The 15,145-nt window shown below is 29.0% G+C and overlaps 1 protein-coding gene across 1 annotated transcript in view; it reads right to left on the bottom strand.

Moving 5' to 3' along the window:
- LOC117177131 (bicaudal D-related protein homolog) overlaps window positions 1-15,145 on the bottom strand; it is a 97,154-nt gene that overhangs the window by 79,596 nt on the left and 2,413 nt on the right. The gene's annotated exons all lie outside the window — the stretch shown is intronic.

The raw sequence follows: 15,145 nt of genomic DNA, 5'->3' as shown, positions 1-15,145 counted from the left end.
AAAATGTCAAAGGAGAAATTTATAGAAAAAAGTTTCAGCTTAAGGAAAAATTAATTGTTTTCAAAAAATCGAAATAACCTTACCATTTTTTATTTATTTATTTATTTTCTTGACGATTTCAAAGGAATGCAAGAAAAATGGATAATCTCAAACAAGAAAAATCTTAATATCCCAAAAATGGCACCGTTTTTAAAGTAAAATTCGCAAAAACCTCATTTTAACCTTAAACTTTTTTAATATTCGTAAAAAATGTAAAAATATCACTCTGCTAATAAAAAAACATAAGTAGCCCTTTTTATTTGGAGTACAAAAACATTTTATTGGCCAGCAAATCCTGAACATTTCACCAGCGAGACTGCATGATTTAGAATGTATTCGTACATTACGATGCAAATAAATATTGATGATTATATTTTAAACACAAAATATTTTTTTATGCAAAAATTCAAAACTTACCAAAAAGATGTATTTTAAGACTGTTTTTGCAATTGAATTTCATCATACTATCGCTTCTTGACAACTTTTAAAAAATTGTTGATTTTAATAAATCATGGATTCTTTTTTTCAGAGAAAACATTTCTAAAAAGTTCTTTCTAAGAAACTCTTCTGTTTCCAATTTTGAAAGTATTTTGTATGAGTGAAAGCCTTGAACAATTTTTGTAATGCAAATAAATAAATAACTGTATTTTTTGATTATTGACTTGTTGCAAACAATGTTTTCCGCGAAATAATAAGCCAAGATTGATTAAAATCCAACCTTATTGTTTTAATTAGTAACGAGCAACAGTAAAAAAAATTAAATGCAAAAAATATTATTAAAAATTTTGTAAGTTTTAACATTTTTTGTAAAAAGTAATATTTTTTTAATGCATAAGACATCATTGATATTTTAAAAAAATTTTAGAATATTAGAAATTTTTATGTTTCAGAAACCTGATTTTTGACACAACTACGTTAACGGCTCCAATTTAAAGCTTTTCGAAAATCCTAATAATAGCCTAATAATTATTAGGCAGAACATGAACGAAAATTACAAATAAACGCCTACCAATTCGGATCATCTCCAACGCTCTGTTTACGCTACATTCTTCGATAAAATAACTCCTTTCTTCATCCTATTAAAAAGTCTGCGTTCGAGCTGAAGTCCACTAGCCTACATATAGTATTATCTTCAATCAAGAAGTGAAATATTACGCACGAGATTCACACGTAAATTAGAATTTGTAAAAGTGTTAATTGCAATTCTATGCAATCCGTGAGAAAAACATGCAAGCAGGATACAGATGAATGAAGATGAATAAAGTTCATGGTATCACCTTCAATAGCGCATTATAAGTCGACCGATTAACCGCGATTAAGAAGATGAAAGTCGCTCGGAAGTCGTCAAAGTGCGCGCTGCTCGATCGCTATGAGACAATTGTAATGGTAAATGGTCACATGCGCGAAATTCCCAGGATTCTGTGAAATCCTGAATTTCTAAGTCTTGCTGTCAAATCGGTATCGAAGAACTTTGTCAGCTGTGGTTAGGCTTTTTGCCCGACTATTGCCGATCGCGCTTACCCGCCTTTCATCGTCACTGAACAAATTATTCAACGTTTTAGAGAAGTATTAATTGAAAAACAAAATAATTTCTGGCTATTGAGTTGCTGAATTTCTACAAAAATGTTGGATTGGAAAATGTGAACAACTTCCGAGAAAATGGAGAGGAAATTTTATTTCGTTTTAGATGCATAATCTTGCAAAAAAATTGCAACAATGTTTAAACAATTACCCTATGGAAGACATCCTTTCAATGAAGCAAACAATGGATTTATAAACAGGATGAATTTAAACAGTATTACACTTTTAACTACTATACAAAATTGAATGGGAAAACTATAGAGATTCTCATAAACATATTTTATTCTACTGTGACTCATATTTTTTTTTTTTAATTATACTATCAAAAAACGAACTTTCGGTAATCTCGCGTTCATTGCTGTTGAATACCTGATTGGTTAATTCGTTCATTCGAATTTTCTGGAATTTCGTAAATCCTAATTTGCAAATGAGGAATTTTTATTCCAAATATTTATTTCTAAAAGGCAAATTTTAAATGGTCAATAATTCTTTGATAAAAAGGCAAAATTGTGTTCTTAACTTTTTGACCTAATATTTCAAAAATGACAAAAGGCTTCTATTCACAATCCCTTGAACACATTATATAAATTTAGAAAAAATTCAAATCATATCAAGATATTTAGGAGTTGTAAGAAAATTACAAAAAAAAAAATTTTTACACGATTTCACAAAACTTTAAACAAAATATAGATTTTTTTAAGATATCGAAATGGAATTTTGAAGTTTTTTAAATATTTTGAAGTGATTCTTTCTGTTGAAAAATTAATATTAAGAGGAATTTTAAAAAGATTTTAAAAAGATTTTAAAACAATGCAAGAGATATCTAAAATTGCCAACAAAGATTCCGAAAGATTTTAAGACAATTTTAGAAATAATTTGAGTCAGTTCAAAAGACAATAAGAAATTTTTGAAGTTTTGAAGAGATTAAGAATATGTTAAAACATTGAAAGATTTCTGAAAGATAAACCTAAAAACATTATACTTATATAAAATTTAAGCAAATAAAAAAATACACTTAAGAGTAAAGTTATTAAAAATTCTTATTTCGTAATAAAAAATATTTTTACTTTCAAATTATAATTTGCCTATTTTTTTTCTTTCATTACTAAAAAATCTTTTTTTGTTGAAAATTCATCCATTTTTTTGATTGGTTCTAAATAAAAATATTTTTAGTTTAAGGATTCAATATATTTTGTTAAAAATTTATTCCGTCTTTTTGAATGAATTCAATTTTTTCAGATTTAAAATAAATCTATTTTTTGCTCTCCATATATACGATTATATTTTTCGTCAAACTACTTGGTTAACAATTAAGCTGCTTAATGAAAAATGCAATTTTTTGGTTTAAGATTGATCATTATAGTTTAAAATGTATCTCTTTGTTTAAAAATGTAACTATTTTGTTTGAGATTCGTCTTTTTATGTATAAAATTAATCTTCTTTGTAGAAAATGCATTTACTTGAGTGTAAACTAACTTTTTTGAATAAATTCTACTTTTTTTATTTAAAAGGTGTCACGAACAGTTTCGAAAACCTCGCAATCATTGTTGTCAAAAAGCTAATCAGCTTTTCTTTACTTTACGTTCTTTTATGCACGTTAAATTTGACATTTTTCAAATTAAAGTTAAATTTTACGTTATTTTTAACTTAATTAATAAAACTGACAAAAAAGACTCATTGATTTTTGCAAAAAAAAAGTTTTGAACTGTAGAGAATGGCAGCAAGGTATGGTGGCTTAATGTTTCTGTTTATTAAATTACGAAGAGGATTAAAAAAATCAACTAGAGAAAGTAAAATTGTGTACCAAATTGCACAAGATGAGTTCAAATTAGAGAAGTATGTTTCTAAACAACAGTGTAATCGGCTCATGATAGAAACAGATCTTTAACAAAGGAAAGAAGAGGAAGAAAGAAAAGAAAAGAGACAACCAAACCACCTCGCCCTCTTTTCTTTATTCTTTATTTAATTTTTATCCGGCTTTGCGTGAAATCGAAAAAAGATCAAATAAATTCGGTCGGTTAATATTAATTTTCAATGAATTATAAAGAACTTTTTCTACGTACAGTTATTTGCAAATCTACAGATGTTGTTGACGAGATAAATTTAAAACTAATAAAAAACAATATATTTCTAAAAGCTGTGACAAAGTTTGGGTATTTTTCTTTTTCTCACTGAATTCAAAGACAACAAAAGGATAAGTTTTTTATCATAAATTGAATTTTCCTTTATTTTATTTTTGGGATATAATACAATTAGTTTAAAAAAAACGATTTCTTAAAGTGTAATAAAATAACTGCGGTAGTTCTGTTACATTTTTATAAGAAAGGGTAAAAACTTAGAATTTTTTTGGAATATTGTTTAAATAATTAAAAAATTTATATAAGCTTTCAGAAGTATTAAACATCAATACATATATAAAAAAATGTTAATAGTGTCTTGATTAATTTCAATTTCATATATATAGAGAGGTAGTTTGGTTGTCTGTTTTCTTCTTTTTCTGTCTCTTTTCTCCTTTATTATATAACTGTCTTTAATTAGCCGATTACACTGTTATTTAGAAACATACATACTTCTCTAATTTTAACTCCTTTTGTGTAATTATGTTGCACAAATTGACTTTCTTGAATATATTTTTTTTGAAGAAACTAATTTTTGGAAACATACTCCTTTTTAAACCTTTTTGTGCTTTTCAATCGAAATGAGTGTTAAACATTGTTTTTGAACAAAAATCATTAGATAAAAATGAGTATTTTTAATAACAAAATCTTTATGATTTAAATAATATTAAAAAATTTGTAATTCTTATTTCAAACTTTTCAAGCAAGATTCATAATTTTTTAACAATTTTAAGTTATCTTAGTGTTTTACTTCGAAAATTGGTATTTGTAATAAAAAAATTATAGAATTTTTCAGATTATCATTCAGTTATTAAATTCGGGGTTGTTGTACAATCTGTGGATTTCTTGACATATTAATCTGGAAATCGGCACTTTTAATAATAAAACATTTTATTTCTAAGAAGATATAAACATTGTTGAACCGTTTTAGGTTATGATTACGTCTTTAAAATAGAATTTGCAATATTTTGTTATTTTATTATTACTGTTTTTTACCTGAAATTGCTATTGCCAAGACAAAAATCATTATTTTTCATAGTACATTAACAATATTTGAACAATAATAGGTTATGTGTTAGTGCTTTTCCTTGAATTTTTGTATTTTTTTATTGAATCCAACTGTTTTTTTATCTATACAAAACTGTTAGTTATTAATTCTGAAATAATCATATCCATTTTCAACAATATTATACTTACTTTTCTTTTCTGTTATTTTAGATAATGCATACTATAAAATACAAAAATTTGGTATTAATATTATTTTATAGTTTAATTAACAAATTGTTAAACTATGCCAGTGAAGATGTAATTATCTATTTTTGGTAAATGAGCTGAAATTTCAAATTGTTACTGTACTAAAATAAACTTGCGTGGGTTTCTCAAATATGAACACTTTTTTACTTGTCACAATGTCACAGAGTTACTAAATTCCGTGAGTATTTATTGGCCTAATTTTCCAGACTTTACTTAATTAAACAACTTCCAGGTACGCTTGGGTAGTTGCTGCAGTAAATTATTTAATTACCTTCAGTGACTAAACACACCGAGCGAGAAAAACTCGGGGTCCACTCTTTTTATATCAGGAGCGATGAAATGCAATCCGAATTCAATAGCGAGGTAAGAATCAAGTAAATGATCGCTTTCGCCTTTATAAAGAACCTATGATGCAATTGGACTAATATTAAAGAGTTTAACTTATACCAGATTGCCTAATCCTACTTGTTTTCATGAGAAAAAATTACATTGTGTCCAAAAAATCATGCAATACATATTACATACTACGTGTGCAGCACAGAAAAAACAAAATATAATCTTTACAGCGATTTCCGAGAAACCTTTACCTGCAACAAAAAATACTTCACGTGTTAAGGTTTACCCACCACATTGGACCGGTTACCATGTCAACTGTATTGAATCTTGTTTTTTTTAATGCGGAACATTTTTGATTTATCTGCTTGAAAATTAGCCGCAACAAAAATTCACTTTTGTTTTTTTTTCTGTGAGGTATACGCTGTCGCGCTACTTCCCATCGAAAACCGAATGCCAACTGAAATTGTTTTTCAAAGTGACTTTGAAGAAGTTTTTTGAAGCACCTGCGGCTTTGAAAAAGATTGCATTCTCATTGGCACACTCGCACTTAACGATTATGTTCTACAAAGACGATTTTGTTTGAAAAATGAAACGATGTAACCAAAATAAAATATGAAAAAAGTTATATGATGTTGATAAAAATTAGAATAAAAGAATTTTTCAGAATATTACATTCGAAACCAAAAATGCCACAATCACTGAAAAAAAGCTTCTGAAACTCTTAAAAACTTTTTGTTTCGATTTTTAAAAATGCTCTACATTTTTAAGTTTTGGTGGGACTTATCTGGTTAAAAAATTAGACCTGTATTTTGGGACCCTCAAAAAGTGAATCAATGGCTGATTCGATTCGTCAAATCCTAAAAAAGTTAGCGTGGCTACAACATACAGGCAATTGAACATGCAGACATACAGACTCCTATTTTTGTTATGATTTTCGAAATCTACGAGTGATAAAAGGTGAAGATCCGTTAAAAACTTGAGATATAAAATTTGGACGATTCCACGACACTCTCATGAATGAGAATGTAAAAAACACTCGGGTAATTGTTTATTTTGATGATTTTCCCGAATTTTTGGGTAAATGGTTGCAACCTTGTGGAAAAGCTGCTTCCTAGTCAGTCCAAAAACAAAATATAATTCTGAGAACACTTTAAAGATTTCATATTTTCCCTGAAAAACAAAAAAAAAATCAGAAAAATGCAAATGATGTAAAAAGCACGTTCATAACTAATTCTAATATTTTTCTGTTAAAACTACCCATACTAACCTATTTTGAGGTACTGATTATTAATTTAACCTCCGAACTATTGGCAAATTAGTATTTGAATTTCCAGAAATATAATTTGTGTCATAAACAAAAAAAAACTTGTCACGCGAGAAATTCGCCAAAAAGATGCATTCATGGATTCCCAGTTGTTACTTTGTTTTCACTATTCTATTGTCCCATGGCATAAAAAATGGAAAAACAAAGGACAAAAGAGAGAATACATTATGGTCGTCCTACTGTAATAGTGACCCATTTCTTGCTATACAGGCTCGTAACGCTAATTCTTTATTTTTCTTAGAATTCAATAATCAAGTTCTTGTATTATTCTTAATGCACTGTTCATGGATATGAAATTTTCCATAAAGTCAGCCCTGAGGAGCTAAACAAGGGGTTAGAGTTACGGATAATTCCGTAGCCATGGACATTGCGTATTTTTATATGAGAACTACAGTAAAATTATAAAAACTAAATCTTCTTTGGATATATGAATAAAATTTCAGTATTACTTTCATTTGGCACTTATATTTAAGTTAAACTCAAGGATAATATTTATGTTATCAATAAAAATGTTAAAATTATTCAATAAAGTTTTATTTTGTAAAAACTATTTGAGAACAACATAAATCCTTTTTACACTTAAAATTCATCTAATTAAGCACATTTATTAGATTACATTATTCTATCTAAAATAAAAATTGTGGTCAAATAAAGACACTTTAAGTGTAATCTAATGTGCATATCTCCAAATATATTAATCTTCAATTACTAATCAATTTAAAAGTAGGAATTATATTCTTGAACCATGAAATTAATGAAAAACTATCTTGCAACCTGATGAGATAAAAATTCGGGGACATTTAAGTAGTGATTATAACTATGAATCTTAAGCTTTCTTTTAAAAGATATAATGTTATAAATTTGAATAAAGGTATTCAAAGATATTTTATCGGCTGACATTTACTCAGATTTAATCGAATTTATTTTTATATAAAGTAAATTAAAAAGAATTTATACATAGAATATTGTGAGGAAAAATAGACTCAATAAGGCCCCGTAACTAAAAACAGTATTGCTCTAAACACAAGCGTAGTCTATTTCAGAGACACGATATTGACAACTTTCTAATTTTTACCCATATATGTATGTTAGTTTAAAATGATGCCAATTGTTATTTTGTAGAACATAATAAACAATATTATATGCAATGAATAGAAAATTCTTTTAATATCACGAAAGTCTCCATAATTGCAATGGGTATGACAGAAAATGATGTACACGTACATACGAATGTTTTTTCTACTCATGATCTCGTCACGCAACGCTCATCGTGTTACTGCGAATGTGAAATTACACATAGCACCTGCTTAGAGAGGCTTTAAGTACCAGGAAAGGCATTGGGAACAATTGGAATACATTTACAAGATGTAATTCTATTAGTGTTATTACTTTTTCTTTTAATACATTTTTTCATAGTTTTGTTAATCAATCATGGATTTCAAATTCTGAAATAAGGATTATATCAGTTAAATCTTCTTCCTCTAATTGGTTCTTGTGACAGAGAAGCGAGAATAATATTAATAAACTCCTAGAGAATATAGTATTTATAAATATAGTAACTAGGGATAATAGTAGGCTAGTCGCCCCTGCTTTCATTCTTTCATTTGTATTACAAAGCTGCAACTTTAAAAGAAACGTGATTTACTTATGGATCTCTCGTCTTTATAAGAAACGCATTCTCATTTTCGAAAATTCGCAATTCCCCAATGATTTAGTATCCACATTTCTATAATTATCTTAAAGTGCATCCTTTAATTTTTACTATGGCTGTATGATAGAAAAAAATGTGGACTAAACAATGCAAATTTCAATGACTTTTTATTCATTTTGTTTATACTAAATACATGTAATAATGAAAACCTCCCTCTCCCATTTCAGAATAATCTTTCCCTACAACAAAAATCATATGGTAATGTTTTCCCGTCACATTGTGTATGGTTACCATGTCAAATTAATTTCATTTCCTTTTGTTTCGAAGCGACACAAATAGAATTATTTGTGCTTTATAATTAGTATGCATTGGTGCCCTCCACCAAATACTGGTTTATGGTTTTCAAGTGAAATTTTACAAATAAAAGTACAATAAAAGTACAACAGAAGCCCAATCATCACTATTTTGCCATAATCTAAATTCACCTCGTGATCGTTAGGTCAAGAAAACGTGTAAAAAATCACTGAAATCAAAAAATTTGCATTTTGAAATTACCCGGCAACCACGTTTATTGTTTAAATATGTATTTGTTTATCTGTACAAAAATTTAAATGTCGTGCGCTACATTGCGTGCGGATTCATAGTGCATGATTTAACACGTTTACGTCAAATTTAATTAATTTTACTTAAGAATATAGAACACTAAAGTAAAGCATTTAAAAAACTTCAAAATATAGATACGAGAACGAAATTTATAAGTTTACTGCAAAATACTTGATGTTTTATTGCTTTTGTCGTACTGAATTGATAACTATAGAAAACATCAAAAAATAGTTTGAGGTTTTTAGGTTAAACATAAAATAATCACTTTAAATATGATAAAATCTTTTCTCCGGCCATCACGTCATACCTAGATTAATTGAATTGTGTGTAAGTTCTTTCAGAATGTTTAAATTTCTTTGAATAAAAATGCACCACATTAGGAGCCGCTTCCATTGGTTGGTTCTTGTGCCAGATAAGGTATAAAAAATACACCTAGACAAAATGATATGATCCAGACCTGGCAATCTTCACTCCTGCTTCCATTCTAAAAGCACGCACAAATCAGATCACAAGTGCAGAAGCAATCACGATAGGACTATTTTTATGAATAGCATTACGCACATGACTCGAATGGTAGAACACGTATGGTCTCCATAGAAATACGTAGCGCTTCACAAGTTTACTTTATATCAAGGATCGGCGAGAAGCTTGTAATTAAAATCATTGCGAGGAATGATTAATTATATTAAAGAGCAAGAGAAGGCTTTTGTTGGTATTTAAATACGCTTCACAAGTTTTTATCGACGAATGATTGTACGGCAGGACGAAATTGATAATATGCATATTTAGAATGTTCCAAATGTAATAAAAACTAGTTTTTCAGAATACTAACTTCGAAATTCGCATTTGATCTCCCTATGATAAGAACCAAAGGGAAATTTAAAAAAAAATCCTTCAGCTTTTTATAAGGTGTCACACTGAGTCGATAATTCAGCTTCCAGATATGGATTTTTAGTATTGACGAATAGATCATTACTTTTAAACTTCTATAAAAGAAAGGTTTACAAAATTCGATAGAAACTACATTTTCATTATTGATATCGATTATGTCATCGATAAACATTAATTTCACTCTTATGTTAAAAATATTAGAAACGTTTGTTATTCAATTTTGGTGCAGTCTCCTTTTTATAATGTAAAGGAATTGAAATTGGAAAAGTTGAATTTCGTGATTCATAATTTAAAATTGATCAAGCATAAAGTGTTCAGTATTAGCCTAACCTAGATTATCATATATGGTGAACGTTATTAAAAGTAGTAATTCACGAAGATTAGTAGTACTCATACACGTGTGTATTTAAATATGTAAAAGTTACAACCCTTACAAAATTGAAGCTGTTAAATTGTAACAGTTTTGTAATTTTATATTACCATTAACATTTCACTTTGAAATTTTTAACGCTTCTATTTATACTGTTGATACGATGGATTTACTGCGCCATTGTTTGACACAGTGAAAGGAAAATTAATTAATTTGAAAAAAAAACCATAAAAAGTAGTTTAAAGCCATAGAGTGTTAAATGTTAATGAGGAAAGTGAAGAAATCCTATGGTTAAAAGTCTCGTATTATTATTATCTTTTCTCAAGATAAGACCAGTAAGTGAATCAGCAATGCAATTGTAGAGTGCAGAAAGAATTGATTATTATGTTAGATTTGGAGGAGCACGCTAGTTGATAGGAACTATGTTGTTTGTAAGCTCATAGTCATACTGGATTCGGGTTCTTTTTCGTGAGCTCCATGAAAGCGTGGAAATAAGCCAGTTGGGCAACATAACCTAATGGGAGAGACAATGCCCGGCATCACGCTCTGCCTGTCTGCTTGCTTGCCTTTCAGACATCTATCACCTCAATTTTGACCCCTACCTTACAAACACTAATTTTTAATTATATTAGTTCATTTAGTCTCACTTTATACTATTGCATAACAAGTTTCCCCGTTTTTAAGTCTTTTCTCTCACATGTATGGCAATAATCTCAATAGTCCCTCACAATGCACTCACACTGTTATAAGTAATTAAAATCTCAATGAATTTGCGAATTTAAACTGTTATAGTATAATAAAAAAATAGTGGGCATTAATAAATAATTGTTTATTAAATATTAAAATAATCCTAGAAGTATATTACGAACAATAAATTATAATCACAGTAGATGAAATAAAAAAATTAATACAGTTTTCCCAGGTGAAAAAGTTCTATATAGATGTTATATATCGTAAAACGAGGTAAAGTTGCTCACCTCCTAAATAATATTTTAAACTAAATATCAAATTTCCTACGGCAAAAAATTAAAGATTATCATTTTTTTTAATTGGTAAAGCTGTCAGTCTTTATTTTGAAATTTACTTGGTGCGAATTTATTGCTGATTAACTTTTCCCCATTTTACGGTCATGCATAAAACACTGATATTTTTATCTGTTTTTATACAGAAAAAATTATAAAAACAAATTAAAAATATTATTTTCTTGTCCACTATTTATAAACTGTAAATAATTGTTCACCTCGATTGTAAATTTCATTTGTTATAGAGCAATTCAACGTATAAAGCCAAATACGATTAAAGGAAAAAACATATATTGTGAATGCGATTCACGTAATCATTGATGGGGAAATTGTATTGATAAAAGAAAACCCGTTTTTTCACGACCAAGTACAAGGCTTCTTGTCTTTACTGATAAGAATTCTGAGTAATTCTAACACGATTTTTCTATTCCTACTATCACTAAACAATTAAATGTGACATTTTCAAGTATTTCTTTTTCTTCATTAAATCTCTTTCGTTTAACTGAATGCACATGCATATTACTACACACACCACACAAACATATTTCAAAGTCGGTAGAACTGTACATTTTGTTATGAATCTTTTCCTTTCTGTTTTTTTTTTCATCAGCTAAAATCTCGTTTGCATATTGAAACACATTCCACCAAGCAGCTGAAGGAAAACTTATAACGTAATTCTCGTACGGTAGCAAGAAAGACGTCAATACTACGTAATCATTGCAATTTTTTGCACTCAAATACCTAGTCAATTATATAGTTATTACTAGGTGGCCCGATTCCGGCGAGATTCAGGAGAAATGTACAGTATTAGATTTACTCACATGTACGGCTGACTTTCATTCTTTTTCGATTCACTTTCCACAATGCAACTCAAAAGTTAAACAATTGTAAATGCACTCAAATTGGACCGTAATGAGTCTTTCACGTTTCTTTTAAATGAATGCAGACAATTTTTTTGATTTCCAGATCTTCATCGCTTCGCCGAAGCACGACCTCATTTTTCTACCCACAAAACTCGAGAACTCTGATATTTTTCTTGATAATTGAAGTTAATGTGCTTGAAGTTCTGAACGTTCAAATGAATGAACTTTTTTACTGATGACTTTGTAATTCAGAAAAAGTGCTAAAGTCTTCGTTCATTTATATTGCAAATAATTTATTATTGGAACAGAATCATAATGCGCATTTTAAATTGCAGTTGGAAAATATTTATGGGTAAAATATAAATGAAGAAAAATATTTCGTTCATTTGAACGTTCAGACCTTCAGGTACATTTGAAGTTAAACATTCGAAAGCATTGAAATGTAATTTAATGAATCAGGAGGAGATTCACATAATTTTAAGTTTTCCGATTGAATTTACCAAAGATCCTTTACATGAATGAAACATTTAAAAAGAAATGATTAACCATTGTGTAATGCATTAAGAGGTTTCAGTTGTTTCTGGCATTTTTCAAGGGGATATAAAAATATACTAATCAACATTCTAAACACGATTTCAACATAACCATTCCATCAACCTTCATTCGATGAATATAAATGACAGTAGCATCTAAATGTAGGCAGCCATCAAATTTTCTTTTTTTAAATAACATCATACTAAAGTCTTTAAAAACTAAATTTTTATTGTCAAATAGTATTATCTATTTGTTTTGATTAATTATGTCAATTACTTTCATTTAGAAATTCCTTTCTTGATAAATCAAACTTCGAACTTGACCTTGACACACATGATATTTTTATCGAACTTTTACATCATGATGTGACTGATTGTCTGGGAAACCTAATGACATTAGAATGCGCAGTGAAGACTGAACATGCGAACAGATCAGAGCTTTTATGGAATTAGTTCGATCAATACTAGAAACATACTTAAGTTTGTAACTCTTCTCTAGATACAAAGTAGGATCATTTAAAAAAATTTTTGATAGTAATTCTTTAGTGCCATTGTGAATGATAAATGGAAAAATAATACCAAGAATGTGTTCTATTTTCTGTAAATGATTTAGAATCCCTAGGCTTGCTTCGTAAATTTTTCCTTAGAAGCTTAGTGGTCCAACAATAAAGAATTAGGCTAATCGGATTTCATAAACGGTTTATGGTTAACTCAATCGAACTGCAAGGCTGCTACCCGATAATTTATTAATTGCTGTAGACCGCAAAATAATCTTCTTAGGAATATAGGAATTCAATATAAAATCAAGTTAAGGAAAAATAAAATAAAACTTATCCACACAGGAAAAACAACCTCCAACACCCTTTAGAAAAGAAACTGCCAGGGTCACCTAATATTTACTTTGAATTTTCTTTGTAATTAATGTAAAATACATTATCAGAACTCAGATTGCTACGTACATTTTATTACCAGACCTGGGCCTTCTCAATCTCTTAAGACGCCTTTTTTATTATTAGCCTTGAAACACTGCTGAAAAATTTGTGTCTTTTTTTTCACGCAGAAAAGATAACTCTAATAGTTTATCTTAAATGTACCTGAAGTTCCGAACGTCCAAATGAACGAAATGAAGAAAAAAATTAATATTTTTTTTTCTGAAATAAGCCTAGCGGAATTAGTTCAGCTAAGCATAACAATGAGTATTATACGAAAAAGTATTAAAAAAAAAAATTTCAAGGGTAAAACACCCTAAAATGTAATGCAGATAGGGTGAACACAGAATGTGCCGAACGACCGCCTTTATATTCTTTTTTATCCAATAAAAGATAGTGTTAATTTACCATGTCGTAAAACCAGTTTTTCCAGTGGGGTAAGAGCCGCCGGAAAGAATATTTAAAACCACCCCTAGTGTATCAAAATCAGAAAATCGTAGAAATGACCGCCTTTATACAGTTTTTTTCGAGTAAAAAATACTTTTAATTTACCTAGTTACAAAACAAGTTTTTTCAGGGGGATAAGAGCCGCCGGAAAGAATATTTAAAACCACCCCTAGTGTATCAAAATCAGAAAATCGTCAATATGAACGCCTTTATACAGTTTTTTTCGAGCTAAAAATACTTTTAATTTACCTTGTTATAGAACAAGCTTTTCGGAGGGGGGGGAGCCGCCCTGAAGATACCCCCCTGAAAAAACTTGTTCTATAATAAGGTAAATTAAAAAGTATTTTTAACTCGAAAAAAAATTGTATGAAGGCGTTCATTTTGACGATTTTCTGATTTTGATACTCTAGGGATGGTTTTAAATATTCTTTCCGGTGGCTCTTACCCTACTGAAATAACTTGTTTTACGACATGGTAAATTAACACTATCTTTTGTTGGATAAAAAAGTGTATAAAGGCGATCGTTCGGCACATTCTGTGTTGCCCCTATTTGCATTACATTTTAGGGTGCCTTACCTTTAAAAAAATTTTTTGGTGACTTTTTCGTATAATACTCATTTTTATGCTTAGCTGAACTAATTCCGCTAGGCTAATTTCAGAAAAAAAATATTAATTTTTTTTTTCATTTCGTTCATTTGAACGTTCGGAACTTCAGGTACATTTATCTTAATCTCCATAATATGAGCGGCAAGAAGTAAGAACAATGTCGTCTAAAGTAGCGAAGTTTACCACAAGTAGGTAACCAGATTGTACTCATTTCCCTCCATAGAAATTTCTAAAAATGATGTGAAGAGTTATTCTTTGGATGAGTAATTTAACAACTTACTGTCAAAATATATAATGTTTAATAGATTTGGCTGATAAACCCCCAAGGACTTTTGTCGAGAGAAACTACAAAATCATAAAAATATAATATATCAAATCATAGAGTTCTTTTCTATCTCCGCAATAAAAACATTTTTTTTTGATTAAATTACTTTGCAAAGTCAATGGAGTACCAGATATTCTCTTTTAACTAAACGTGATAAGATGGTTCGGACATGTTGAGAGAATGCCAAATGAACGACTAACGAAACAAGTGTATCAAGGTAAAGTAAATGGCAGCGTACCCAGAGGTAGACCGCG

The sequence above is a fragment of the Belonocnema kinseyi genome, chromosome 7, assembly GCF_010883055.1.
Source record: "Belonocnema kinseyi isolate 2016_QV_RU_SX_M_011 chromosome 7, B_treatae_v1, whole genome shotgun sequence".
Taxonomy (NCBI): Eukaryota; Metazoa; Arthropoda; class Insecta; order Hymenoptera; family Cynipidae; genus Belonocnema; species Belonocnema kinseyi.
The sequence above is the reverse complement of the archived record's forward strand: the minus strand, read 5'-3'. Positions and strand labels throughout refer to the sequence as shown.